Genomic DNA, 10,821 nt, shown 5'->3' with positions numbered 1-10,821 from the left:
AGCAACGCTTATAGATATAGGATTTTTTGGGTTATTATCTAATTTGCTGATAATTTAGCTTAATTGCTTTCCTGAATTTCGTTTATTTGTTTGCCTATTATTGTATTTTCTGAATTAGTTGCCTATTATTACGAATGTAGAATAATGACTTGAACTTGGATGATTGATGCAAATATGAGTGGCCGCACCTACAAGGATGGTTTAGCTGTATTTTATGAATTCGTTTCGAACAATTTGAAAGGTTCTTCTAGTATTGCATGTCCTTGTGAAAGATGTGGTAATATTAGCTATATGGCTTTTCCGGACGTTAAAATACACCTATAAAAGTGGAGATTTAGTCGATCCTATACACGTTTGATTTTTCATGGGGAATCATTAGAGGAAGAGAATAACTCTGAAGAAGATGATGTTGAGGTACACGAAAGGCTAACTGATGATCCTGAGTTTGCCGAGTTTTTTGAGTTGGAAGAGTTGGAAGTAGAGAAGTTGAATGTTGGGTCTATAGATAATGAAGAGAACGATGATGAGTCGATTGCTTTTGAAGATGTAGGTGATGACACTAGTAATTGGGATGACCTTAACAACATGTATGAGAAGTTGTGTGAGTCTGAAGCACCTCTGTATCCTGGTTGTAAGTTCACAAAAATGTCGGCTGTGGTGAAGTTGTATAATATCAAGGGGGCAAATGGGGTGAGTGCACGTGTTTCACTAGTTTTTTAGCCTTAATAAATAGTTGCTTCTTGATGGTAATGTTCTACCTGTTAAGACATATGAGGCGAAAAAACTAATAAGAGGAGTGAGTATGAAATATGAGAAAATACATGCATGTCCAAATGATTGCATATTGTATCGGAAATTATATCAAAACTTAACCAATTGCCCTAAATGTTTGTTGTGGCATTATAAGGATAAGGAAGGGATCCCGGCTAAGGTGTTGTGGTATTTTTCATTGATACCAAGAGTCATAAGGATTTATGCGAATCCCGATGATTCAAAAATGTTAACTTGGCATGAAACAGGAAGAGTAAATGATGGAAAGCTAAGACACTCGGCGGATGGTATGCAATGGAAATCGTTCGACGCTAAGTATCCCGAGTTCGGCAATGAACCTAGAAACTTACGTCTGGCGCTGTCCACTGATGGAATGAACCCACACGGAAACATGAGTAGCCAACATAGTACTTGGCCAGTAGTGTTGGCTATTTATAACTTACCTCCATATGTATGTATGAAAAGAAAGTATTTGATGTTGTCGTTGTTAATTTCCGGTCCTAAACAACCTGGAAATGATATAGATGTATATTTGGAACCTCTTCTAGATGATTTGCGATTGTTGTGGGATAGTGGGATAGAAGTAGTTTCTTAATAAATAATTTCATATTCTAATATTCTGACTACTAGATAGTGTTTTAATTAAATACCGGAATTAATATCGTAATAATGTAGGATATTGAAATTGAGAGTGATCCCCGAGAAGAAGATTCCATCTGATCAATACGGATTCCTGTGCCCCTATGTTTTATCTTTATTTATTCCGGATTTCTCGTTCGAAGAACGGGTAGATTATATTGCTCAGCAATTGGCGACAACCAAGAAGCTGATTTTTGCCGCTTATAATGAAAAAGGGTAATAAACAAATTATTATTACGTTTCCCCCTACAATTGCATTTTCATAACTAATATATGTACTTGTTAATAATGATGATGTCTCTTGATGTAGGACTCATTGGGTGCTAGCAGCCATCATGCCGACAAAGAAGAAAGTTTTTTGGTTGGACTCTTTACATAATCCACCAAGCGAGACTTTTAAGCGCTTGATTAATAAGTAAGTTTATAATACTGATTTATTTATAATAACATTAAGTTTCAATTTTTATTTATAGCAAAAAGCTCATTTTTGTCCCTAAAAAAATGAGTGTCTGCCTCTTTTTTTTTTTTTTTTTTTTTTTAAAAAGGGCCTTTGAGAATAAAAGAGCTAATGAACAGGATCAACCCACTAAAGATTCTGATGATGGCCCTGATTTTATTACGATAACAGGGGTACGTGGTCAAATACAATACATTAAGTGCAAAAGTATGTGTTTAATACTAATACAATACCTAAAGTTCAAGATTCTGATGTGAGCCTTCTCTCGTCTGTTTGGTTTTATGTAATAATAGGCCCCTCGCCAGCCGGATAGCATACAATGTGGATACTACGTTTGTCGGTTCATGTTGGAGATTATTAGGCGAAGATATATCCTTATTCCAGAAAAGGTTAGTAATTTAATAATGTGTTACATTTATTACTTTTTTGATGTTGCTATGCAGTATTTGATGTTGTTACAATAATGTCTTGTCTTTAATTTATTTTTTCCGCAGTATGTAATCAACCCGTCACCAGAGATTCAGCAGTACTCAAGTGTAGATATAGACGAGGTAAGGGACATGTTGGGCAAATACGTCTTAGAAAATAGAAATGCATGATACTCGATTTTAGATCACTTATTAGTAATTTTTTTCTTTGAAGTTAGGGAATCTTTGATTAGTTCATGTAAATTTAACTCCTTGTAAGTATATATATATATATATATATATATATATATATATATATATATATATATATATATATATATATATATATATATATATATATATATATATATATATATATATATATATATATATATATATATATATATATATATATATATATATATATATATATATATATATATATATATATATATATATATATATATATATATATATATATAATCTTCTTTTGTTGTGGTTGAATTGAATCTATTGAGTTCGATGAACCCATTTGTGATTTATCTTTGTCTTTGGTATATGGTCTTTTGATATATGCGAGGTTTTGAATGGCATGAAACAAATTTAATTTTTAAAAACATTAGGAGTTCGTAATAAAAACGGTGACTAAAAAAAACCGTTGTGAAGATCTTTCACAACGGTTACTAAAAACAAAACCGTTGTGAATACCTTTCACAAATACCGCGCATAATATTCAACAACAGGTTTTAAACGAAGAACCGTTGTTAAAAGTCTTCACAATTTTGGAGGAAAAGTTACAACAACGGGTTTTAAACTAAGAACCGTTGTTACTACAAATTTTAACAACGGGAATGTATCATATACCCCTTGTTAAAAGTCTTCACAATTTTGGAGGGAAAGTTACAATAACGGTTATTAAACTAAGAACCGTTGTTATATTATTCCCACCAAATTTTTGAAACACTTTCCACAACGGCTTACACGCTAAAACAACGGCTTTTAACCGTGGTGAATACTTTCTACAACGGTTTAAGTAAATAACCTAACCGTTGTAAATACCTTTTACAATGGCCGCTTTAACAACGTCCGCTTTTTGTTTTTACAACGGTTTTTACCCGTTGTTATTGACTGTAACTGTAGTAGTGTCCCGCTCCCAAGGTCAGTCAACGCTGGTCAAAGGGTCCCTAAAAGGACGGGTATTACATGTGGTTATGGATATGCAATCACATTGATGCCTTATATGAGTAAACAGTTAGTCAATGTGTTGATGAGAAAATTATTTAATGCCGATTAAATAATATTAGTTGAGACGAATTAACTGTCAATTCGTAAATTGAATATAATAAGTTATATTTAATTAATGTATATAATGTTAGCTTGGACGAATTAATATGTTAATTCGTAATTAAATGTAATCGGTTATATTTAATCAGCAAATGATAATTATACGATATTGTCATAATAAATTTATTATTGACCCGTATTAATAAATCAACCGCAAGCTGTTGTGTGTAGACTTGTTAATGCGGAATAATATAAATGACAATTTATAATACATTTTATACATTTTGCACACTACCAAAATAAGAAGATTTAATCTCCTTATTTTGGGTATGTAGAAAAACCGAAAAAAAGAGAAATTATTCTCTCTAATTTCGCTCAATATGGGCCGGATAATAGGAAGAGAAAATTCTACCCTAATCACTCCTAATACACGGTTAAAGGGAGATTAAGAGATGAATTTTTCTAACCTAATTCTGACCTTGCCTTCTCTCATCAAAGAAAAACACAAAAACCTTAAAAATTAATCAGTTAATTGGGGATCGATTCTAGCAAGAAGCAAAGGGCATATCTCGATCGAGTATGGGACTTACTCGATCGAGTGGACTCTACTCGATTGAGTCCCTAGACTACTCGATCGAATAGCCTATGCTAGATCGAGTTTCCCACGTCTAAAGGTCATCAAGTACTAAGTCTGTTTGTATGAAAGGTTCTCAAGGGTCTACCAAGTGTCTAAGGTAGGTCTACGGCTAGTCAACGGGCTCTTAACGGGGCGGGTATTACAAAGGTGGTCTGGGTCAGGCACTCTTATCCAACTTCTACCCCGAACTCTCCAAGATAAACCTCCATCATCCAATACCCGCACCCATTTCTGATGAATGAAGTAGGCCTTATCCAAGGCCGGAACGACGGGAGACATGGGTTTGAGAGCCGGTGAAGCCTCAAAGTTGGTCAACCTCTCTGCTAGATGGGTGGCGATAGCGCCGCAACTAATGTGGCGGGTCGAAGACCTAGCCATCAAAGCCAAACCAGCACATACTATCGTCGGGGCACTGTAAGAAAACCTCTTCTCCCGGGTAGGGTTAATATAAGATATATACAACATCACCTCATGTGAGTTAAGCTTACTCACATCCTTCCTCCCGTATAGCAAACAAGTCAAGGATCGGAGAAAGATCTTTAAGGTCATGTGCTGAACATCATTGATCAGCATAGCACTCGAGGTCGTGGCAGGTCTACCGCTGAACAAAGGCAGGTAGCTACTAGCACCACTCTCAGTCGGGACATCACTAAGATATCCCTTCTTGGCCCAGGTAAGCCTCAAGTGGTCCGCAAACTGGTCCAAGGTCAGCTAAAAACTAGTGTTCATCAACCGAAAAGCCACCATCTTCCCAACCACATCATAGGTAAAGGAACTCATAAACTGAAGGGTAAGAAAGGCATACGAATGTTTCCTCAACCGATACAACCCCTCCAAACCCAACACCTCAAAGATATGACGGACATCTACATCTATCTTCAACTTGTCCAACACCTCCACATCTATGCACCTTGTAGGTTTCCAGGTGCGGCCTAACAATCTAACAAAGGCATGTCTTTGTTTAAAATTAGCAAAGATTACCGTCTTAGACTCGGGTACCGGCGAAACAACGGGTCCTTGGCTTCCTTCCCCCACCTCTTCCGTGGCGGCGGTGTTATCTCGGGTCCTCTTGATCTGTCGTGAGGCAGCTGTTCTCAGCATTTATTTCAGCATAATTTAGCCAAACATTGGGTTTTACAATTCCAAAGTAGTAACTTTTAAATGCTTTATACGGAAAGAGATAATGCGCAAGATGGATTTTCTTGCCAAAACATGTATAATTTGAGAGCAAAACATGAATTTACCACTCCCTTACTCTTTGTAATTTATAAAATATGGGTTAGGATCTGAACATACAAAGTTTAAACAAGTCATAGAAGAATTCGGGTTGATTAGAATCTCAAAATACCGAAAGTTAGCTTAATCAATACGATTTTTGTAGCAAATTTGGGGCAAAATTTCAGACTTCAATATTTAAAAGATGAAGCTTTAAGACGGAATTTTTGATGAAAATAGCTAGAATCAAGCATCAAATATGATATTACTAACATCCCATACCCCTTTCCAACCTAGAAAAATCGAAAATTTGGGGCAAACCCTATACAAATCCGGGTGGAATATTGTCAAAAATTGGGTTTAACTTGTAGTTCCTAACATCAATAACAAGGATTCAAGGTAGTTTCTATCAAAATTTAGCAATTACAACACAATCTTAAGGCATAAAAATCGAATTTTCAGAAATTCCAACACTACCACATGTTCCTATTTGTATCAAATCAAAGAAGAAGTAAAAGTTACCTTGAATTAATTTGCAAATGGATTAGATGGGTGAACTAGAAGGATTTGGGAAAAAATCAAACACAAATTACACCAAAGCTTTGTAGAGGAAGAAGTTTTATGAGGATTTTAGGTTTTAGAAAGAATAAGAAGAATTAGGGATATAAATCCCGAAAAATCATAAAAACCCGTGTTCTGTAGCAGCGGTACTCGATCGAGTATCTGCGATACTCGATCGAGTAGCCTCTACTCGATCGAGTTAGGGTTGCTCGGCCGAGTTTTGACGTTGGCAGAAAAAACATTGATTATGTTTTCCAGCAAACTCGATCGAGTGACCCACCTACTCGGTCGAGTACTCCCTCGTACTCGGTCGAGTACTCCCTCGTACTCGGTCGAGTAAGTCAAAATAACCACGAAAGATTACGAATTAATTGATGATGATGACTTACCTATCATAACCATTAGGGAAAACTCTATTACTAACAATTATAACCACAAAGGAACCTAAGGATGATGATGATGATTTATCTATGCTCGGCATTCCGGCAACAAGACCGTAACTCTACTCAAGTCTCCATCCCCATGATGTCTCCAAGTGTAAGGGATATCAAAAGGGTGAAGGATGGTGAGGGAGAAGGTGTATCGTCGATTAGGTTTAGGCAGAAAAGAAAAAGAAACTGATTTGGGTTTACGACTCACGACTTATATACTTACCCTGAACTCGCCATACTCGATTGAGTGGCCTCTACTTGATCGAGTCACTAGACTACTCGATCGAGTAGCCTACGCTAGATCGAGTTCCCACATCCCAAAGGTTACTAGTACGCAAGACCGAACTAGTAAAGGTTCTAGTAGGTCAAACATGTGTCTAAGGTCAGTCAACAGCTAGTCAACGGGTCTCTAACGGGGCGGGTATTACAGTAATATCTTAAAGTAAACCAGTTACAACTAGGGTTGGGCACCGGTCCAAAACCGGACCGTAGCGGACCGGAACCGGAATCGACAAAAATCATGGGCCAGGACCGGACGTGAAAAATTTCGGTCCAAGACCGGACTGGAATTTGTCATTACATGCCCACTTTTACAAATTTCGGTCCAAAAATTCCTGTCCATTTGACCGGATCGAACGGGTTGGACCGGATTAAAAATATAATTTTAAGAAAAAATTGTAAAGTATCTATAATTTTGGTCCAAACCAGTACGGACCGGACCAAACCGGAATCATAGAAAATGGTGGACCGGAGACCGGACCGGAATTTTTAATTTCGGTTCCGGTCCACTAGATTCCGGTCCAGACCGGTCCATTTTTCCAATCCGAACCGGATCATGCCCACCCCTAGGACTTACAGCTCCATACATTTTGTTTAACAATTTTAATTGTCCAATCCGTCTATTCTAAAAAGAGACTTTTATTCCGCTTCAGAGGAGAGGCCGGAGGGCCGGGAAAAGAGTCGAGCCTGAGCGGGCACCCGCCTCCTCTTCAGACGAGCCTGGTGGTTGTTCGCGCGCTTGAGTCCAATGTTTGGATGACCAGCTGACTGACTGTTTGGAAAGATTGATTAGTTGGGCTAATATCTTGGGAGTTCACTGGCTCGACCTATACTATGGATGGGAGAGGGAGTTCACTAGCATGATTGTCCTCAACCGCAACCGCATAGGTTGGTTCAATTACAATTCCTTATTTGCAAAAATATCCCTGCGACACCAGAGTTGGGTCGATCTTCCCTTTCTTCCGAGTAAGGGAATTTGGTTGGTTTAATAGTAGAGTTATTAAGAAGATTTTAGATTTTTTTGAATTAAAAAACTCAGTTGTAAGTAGTATAAATGATGCATCGAGGTCAATTGGCCGGGTAATTGTTATAGTAAGATACACCCTCTTGTAGCTAAATTTGATTTTCTACTCGGTCTTGTTACTCGGACGACTTCAAATAAGCCCACTTATATAAGACGAAACAAAATTAATCAGATGGAAATTAACATAGAATTAGTTAAATTATATATTGTTACACCCGTTTTTCCTTTAAACCCGTTCACATGACAAATTGAAAGTTTTTAACTGTATTGGCCGTATATATATCTAAAAATAAAAAGTCCAATTTTCATTTAGTACAGACTATTACTTAGTAGACGGAACATAATGAAAATTGACCCGTGCACGTTTAAGCGATTTAGTCAATTTGGTAAATATACAAACCTGTGAAATTTATCATATTATAGCTATAAAGCTAAGCAATAATATTATATAGTTGATAAATCTCATTGTATGTATGATGTTTTTTTTTTTTTTTTTTGCTTTTTCTTGTTTAATATTTTATCAGTTTTAAGGAAAGTTTTTACTCTTATTTTATTATTTACTTGAATAGTAAAAGGTGTGTTAATTACGAAAATTAAAAGTAAACAAATGACCGAGACGGATATACTATATTAATTACAAAAAATACTTGTCCAAACCCGCTAAAAAGTAGGTCGGGCAGGATGGGCCTAATAATAACTATACTATTAAGGTTAAGATGTATATGTCCGTCTCAAATAAGAATTTGTGTAAATTTCATGCGTGTTTATTATCAAATTGGATCCTCTCAATTTCTTTTCTCTCCATTTTCTCTCACAAAAAATTAATATATTATATATTCCAATCTCATTCATTTACCTTTTTATTTCCAATTAAATCTACAACCATTCGATCGAGCTCAAATTTAATCGGGACCGTTGAGAAGTAATGGACCTCCGGAGAGATCTTTACTCGTTTATTACATAACGGTTATGCATTTGATTCGTGTTTAACTTTTTTTTACCACAAAATATGTACACAAACTGTTGTATAAGGCGACCTCTTATCATAAGAGCAACTCAATAATTAAACTAGTTTTATGCCTGTACAAAAAATGTACGGGTCTGTTTTTAAAAACCTTGATATTCATAAATATTTTCGATTAATTAATGCAAATATAATTCAATATAAAAATAAATGAAAAATATATAAATTATAATTTGGTGAAAATGATTTTGACTCCAATTTTTCTTACTGAAAATGAATTACTATTTTTTTCAAAGATTTATTATAAACTGAAATTAATTTTAATGTTATTTACTGAAAATTATCAAACTATATGAAATGAATTTTAACCTTGAAGATATATCAAATCAATAAGTTTCCTTTATACGGGTATATTCGTCTTAACATTAAAACATATTAAATGTCATCCCAATTGTGCATATAAGACACATATATTTCTTTTCTCTCTACATTCTGTTTTTGTTACGGAATATATTCTAATAACTTACCTGTCTTAAATTTAAAGCGAATATATCAATCTTACATGAAAACTTGTGATATGTATTAGGCTGATTTATTCGGCTAGATAGATTAACCATATGATTAGCCCACAGAGTCACACCTAACTCCAAAACTATACACAATTTTTTCTTTGAAAGAAAGATATGAGAGAGATTTGTAATAAGCCATGTTATATAACATATTAATGCCCATTAAATAAACCTAAATAGTGCTCAACCTACTCCATCATCATTTTATTTCGGCTGCAAGATGCCGTCATGAAAATAATAACAGAGAGCCAAACTTTCAATCAAAAATATCCAAAAATCTATCTTATTTTAAAATAGAGAGATGAAATAAAAAATTAGAGATTAGCAGAAAGGCCCGATTATAGCAAATTTTGGTGCAAAGCGAATCAATCACTCCAATTACTAAGAATTATTTCTCATGCCCTTATCATCCATTCTTATTCCCGATTTATTTTAGTTTGACTCTCAAGTATGCAGGTTATTTATAAATTTCATATTTCTAATGTAAAAAATCCAATCTTTGATTTTTAGTCTAAATTTTCCAGTATTTTTAATTTAGATGTTTTTCTTCATTTCGGATAGATTTTTCTATATTAAATGTACATTTCCTCCAATTTTTTTTTTTCAGTTTTCTTAATAAAGTCATGAATTATTTATTCCTATAAAGATAGTATCAAATAATCAGAATAAGCAAAAAAATCTCAGTATATGAAAATTTTAAGTTTCCAATTATTTTTTTTAAACGTTCAATTTTACTCATGTTAGTTTACTGTCAATTATTTAGATTTATATGTATAATTGTATAGTTTTATAGGTATGAATGTATAATGTATAGTTTACTAAAATAAAAATTAAGGAGTCAAAATTATAAGGTGGCAATTAAAAATGAAATGAATGAACGTGGGTTCCTAGCAAGAAATTAAACATGCTTTTCCCCTCCCTAAAAATGAGGAGCCAATCAAAACCATTTAAAAGCTTTAGCTTTTATAGAAAAGAGATTAAAAGCCCAATTTATTAAGAAAAAAAATATCACGTAAAAATCAAATAAATCCCCATCATTCCACTTTGTTCTCCACCTTGCTCAACCGTAGTCTTGTTAGTTGCCCTCCCACTACACCATTATTCCAGCCATTAATACCACCTAAAAGACGACAATGATTACGCTCTTCTCGTAACTCCTGCACACAAACATTCATTTAAAGGTTACGAATTTCGTGTTTAAAACATTCGGTTTTCAAAATAAAATTGGTAGTGTTATTATATAAAATCTTTAGATGATAAAGCGATATTGTAAACTTGTAACAAAAAGAAACAAAATAACAACTTGACTTTTCCTCAAAGTTATATGAAGTTTTTTAAGCTAAAATTGGGAGTTATGATGTTAAAATGTTTAGATGATATATAACCTCATTAAAAGTATGAGTTAACAATGTTGTAAGGATTAAAAGTAATTTGAAGCCCCTTTTTTCAAATTTAAAATCAAAGTTGTTAATATAAAAATATGCGTATTCAAGTTAAAACAAGAGTAAATTATCAATTACACCCACGCTTAATACACTTTTTTACATTTACTCCCACGTCAATTTTTTTTTTTTAAATTACAC

General features: G+C 34.4%; 1 long non-coding RNA gene across 1 annotated transcript; it reads left to right on the top strand.

Annotated features, from left to right (window-relative positions):
• The first annotated feature begins 1,555 nt into the window (after positions 1-1,555).
• Positions 1,556-2,443, top strand: LOC141634456 (uncharacterized). The gene is made up of 4 exons (XR_012539188.1): positions 1,556-1,626; positions 1,721-1,825; positions 2,161-2,256; positions 2,362-2,443. It is a non-coding gene; the product is annotated as an uncharacterized LOC141634456 (long non-coding RNA).
• Positions 2,444-10,821: the final 8,378 nt, after the last annotated feature.

Source organism: Silene latifolia, chromosome Y, assembly GCF_048544455.1.
Source record: "Silene latifolia isolate original U9 population chromosome Y, ASM4854445v1, whole genome shotgun sequence".
Lineage (NCBI taxonomy): Eukaryota > Viridiplantae > Streptophyta > Magnoliopsida > Caryophyllales > Caryophyllaceae > Silene > Silene latifolia.
This window is presented reverse-complemented; position numbering and strand designations above follow the sequence as displayed.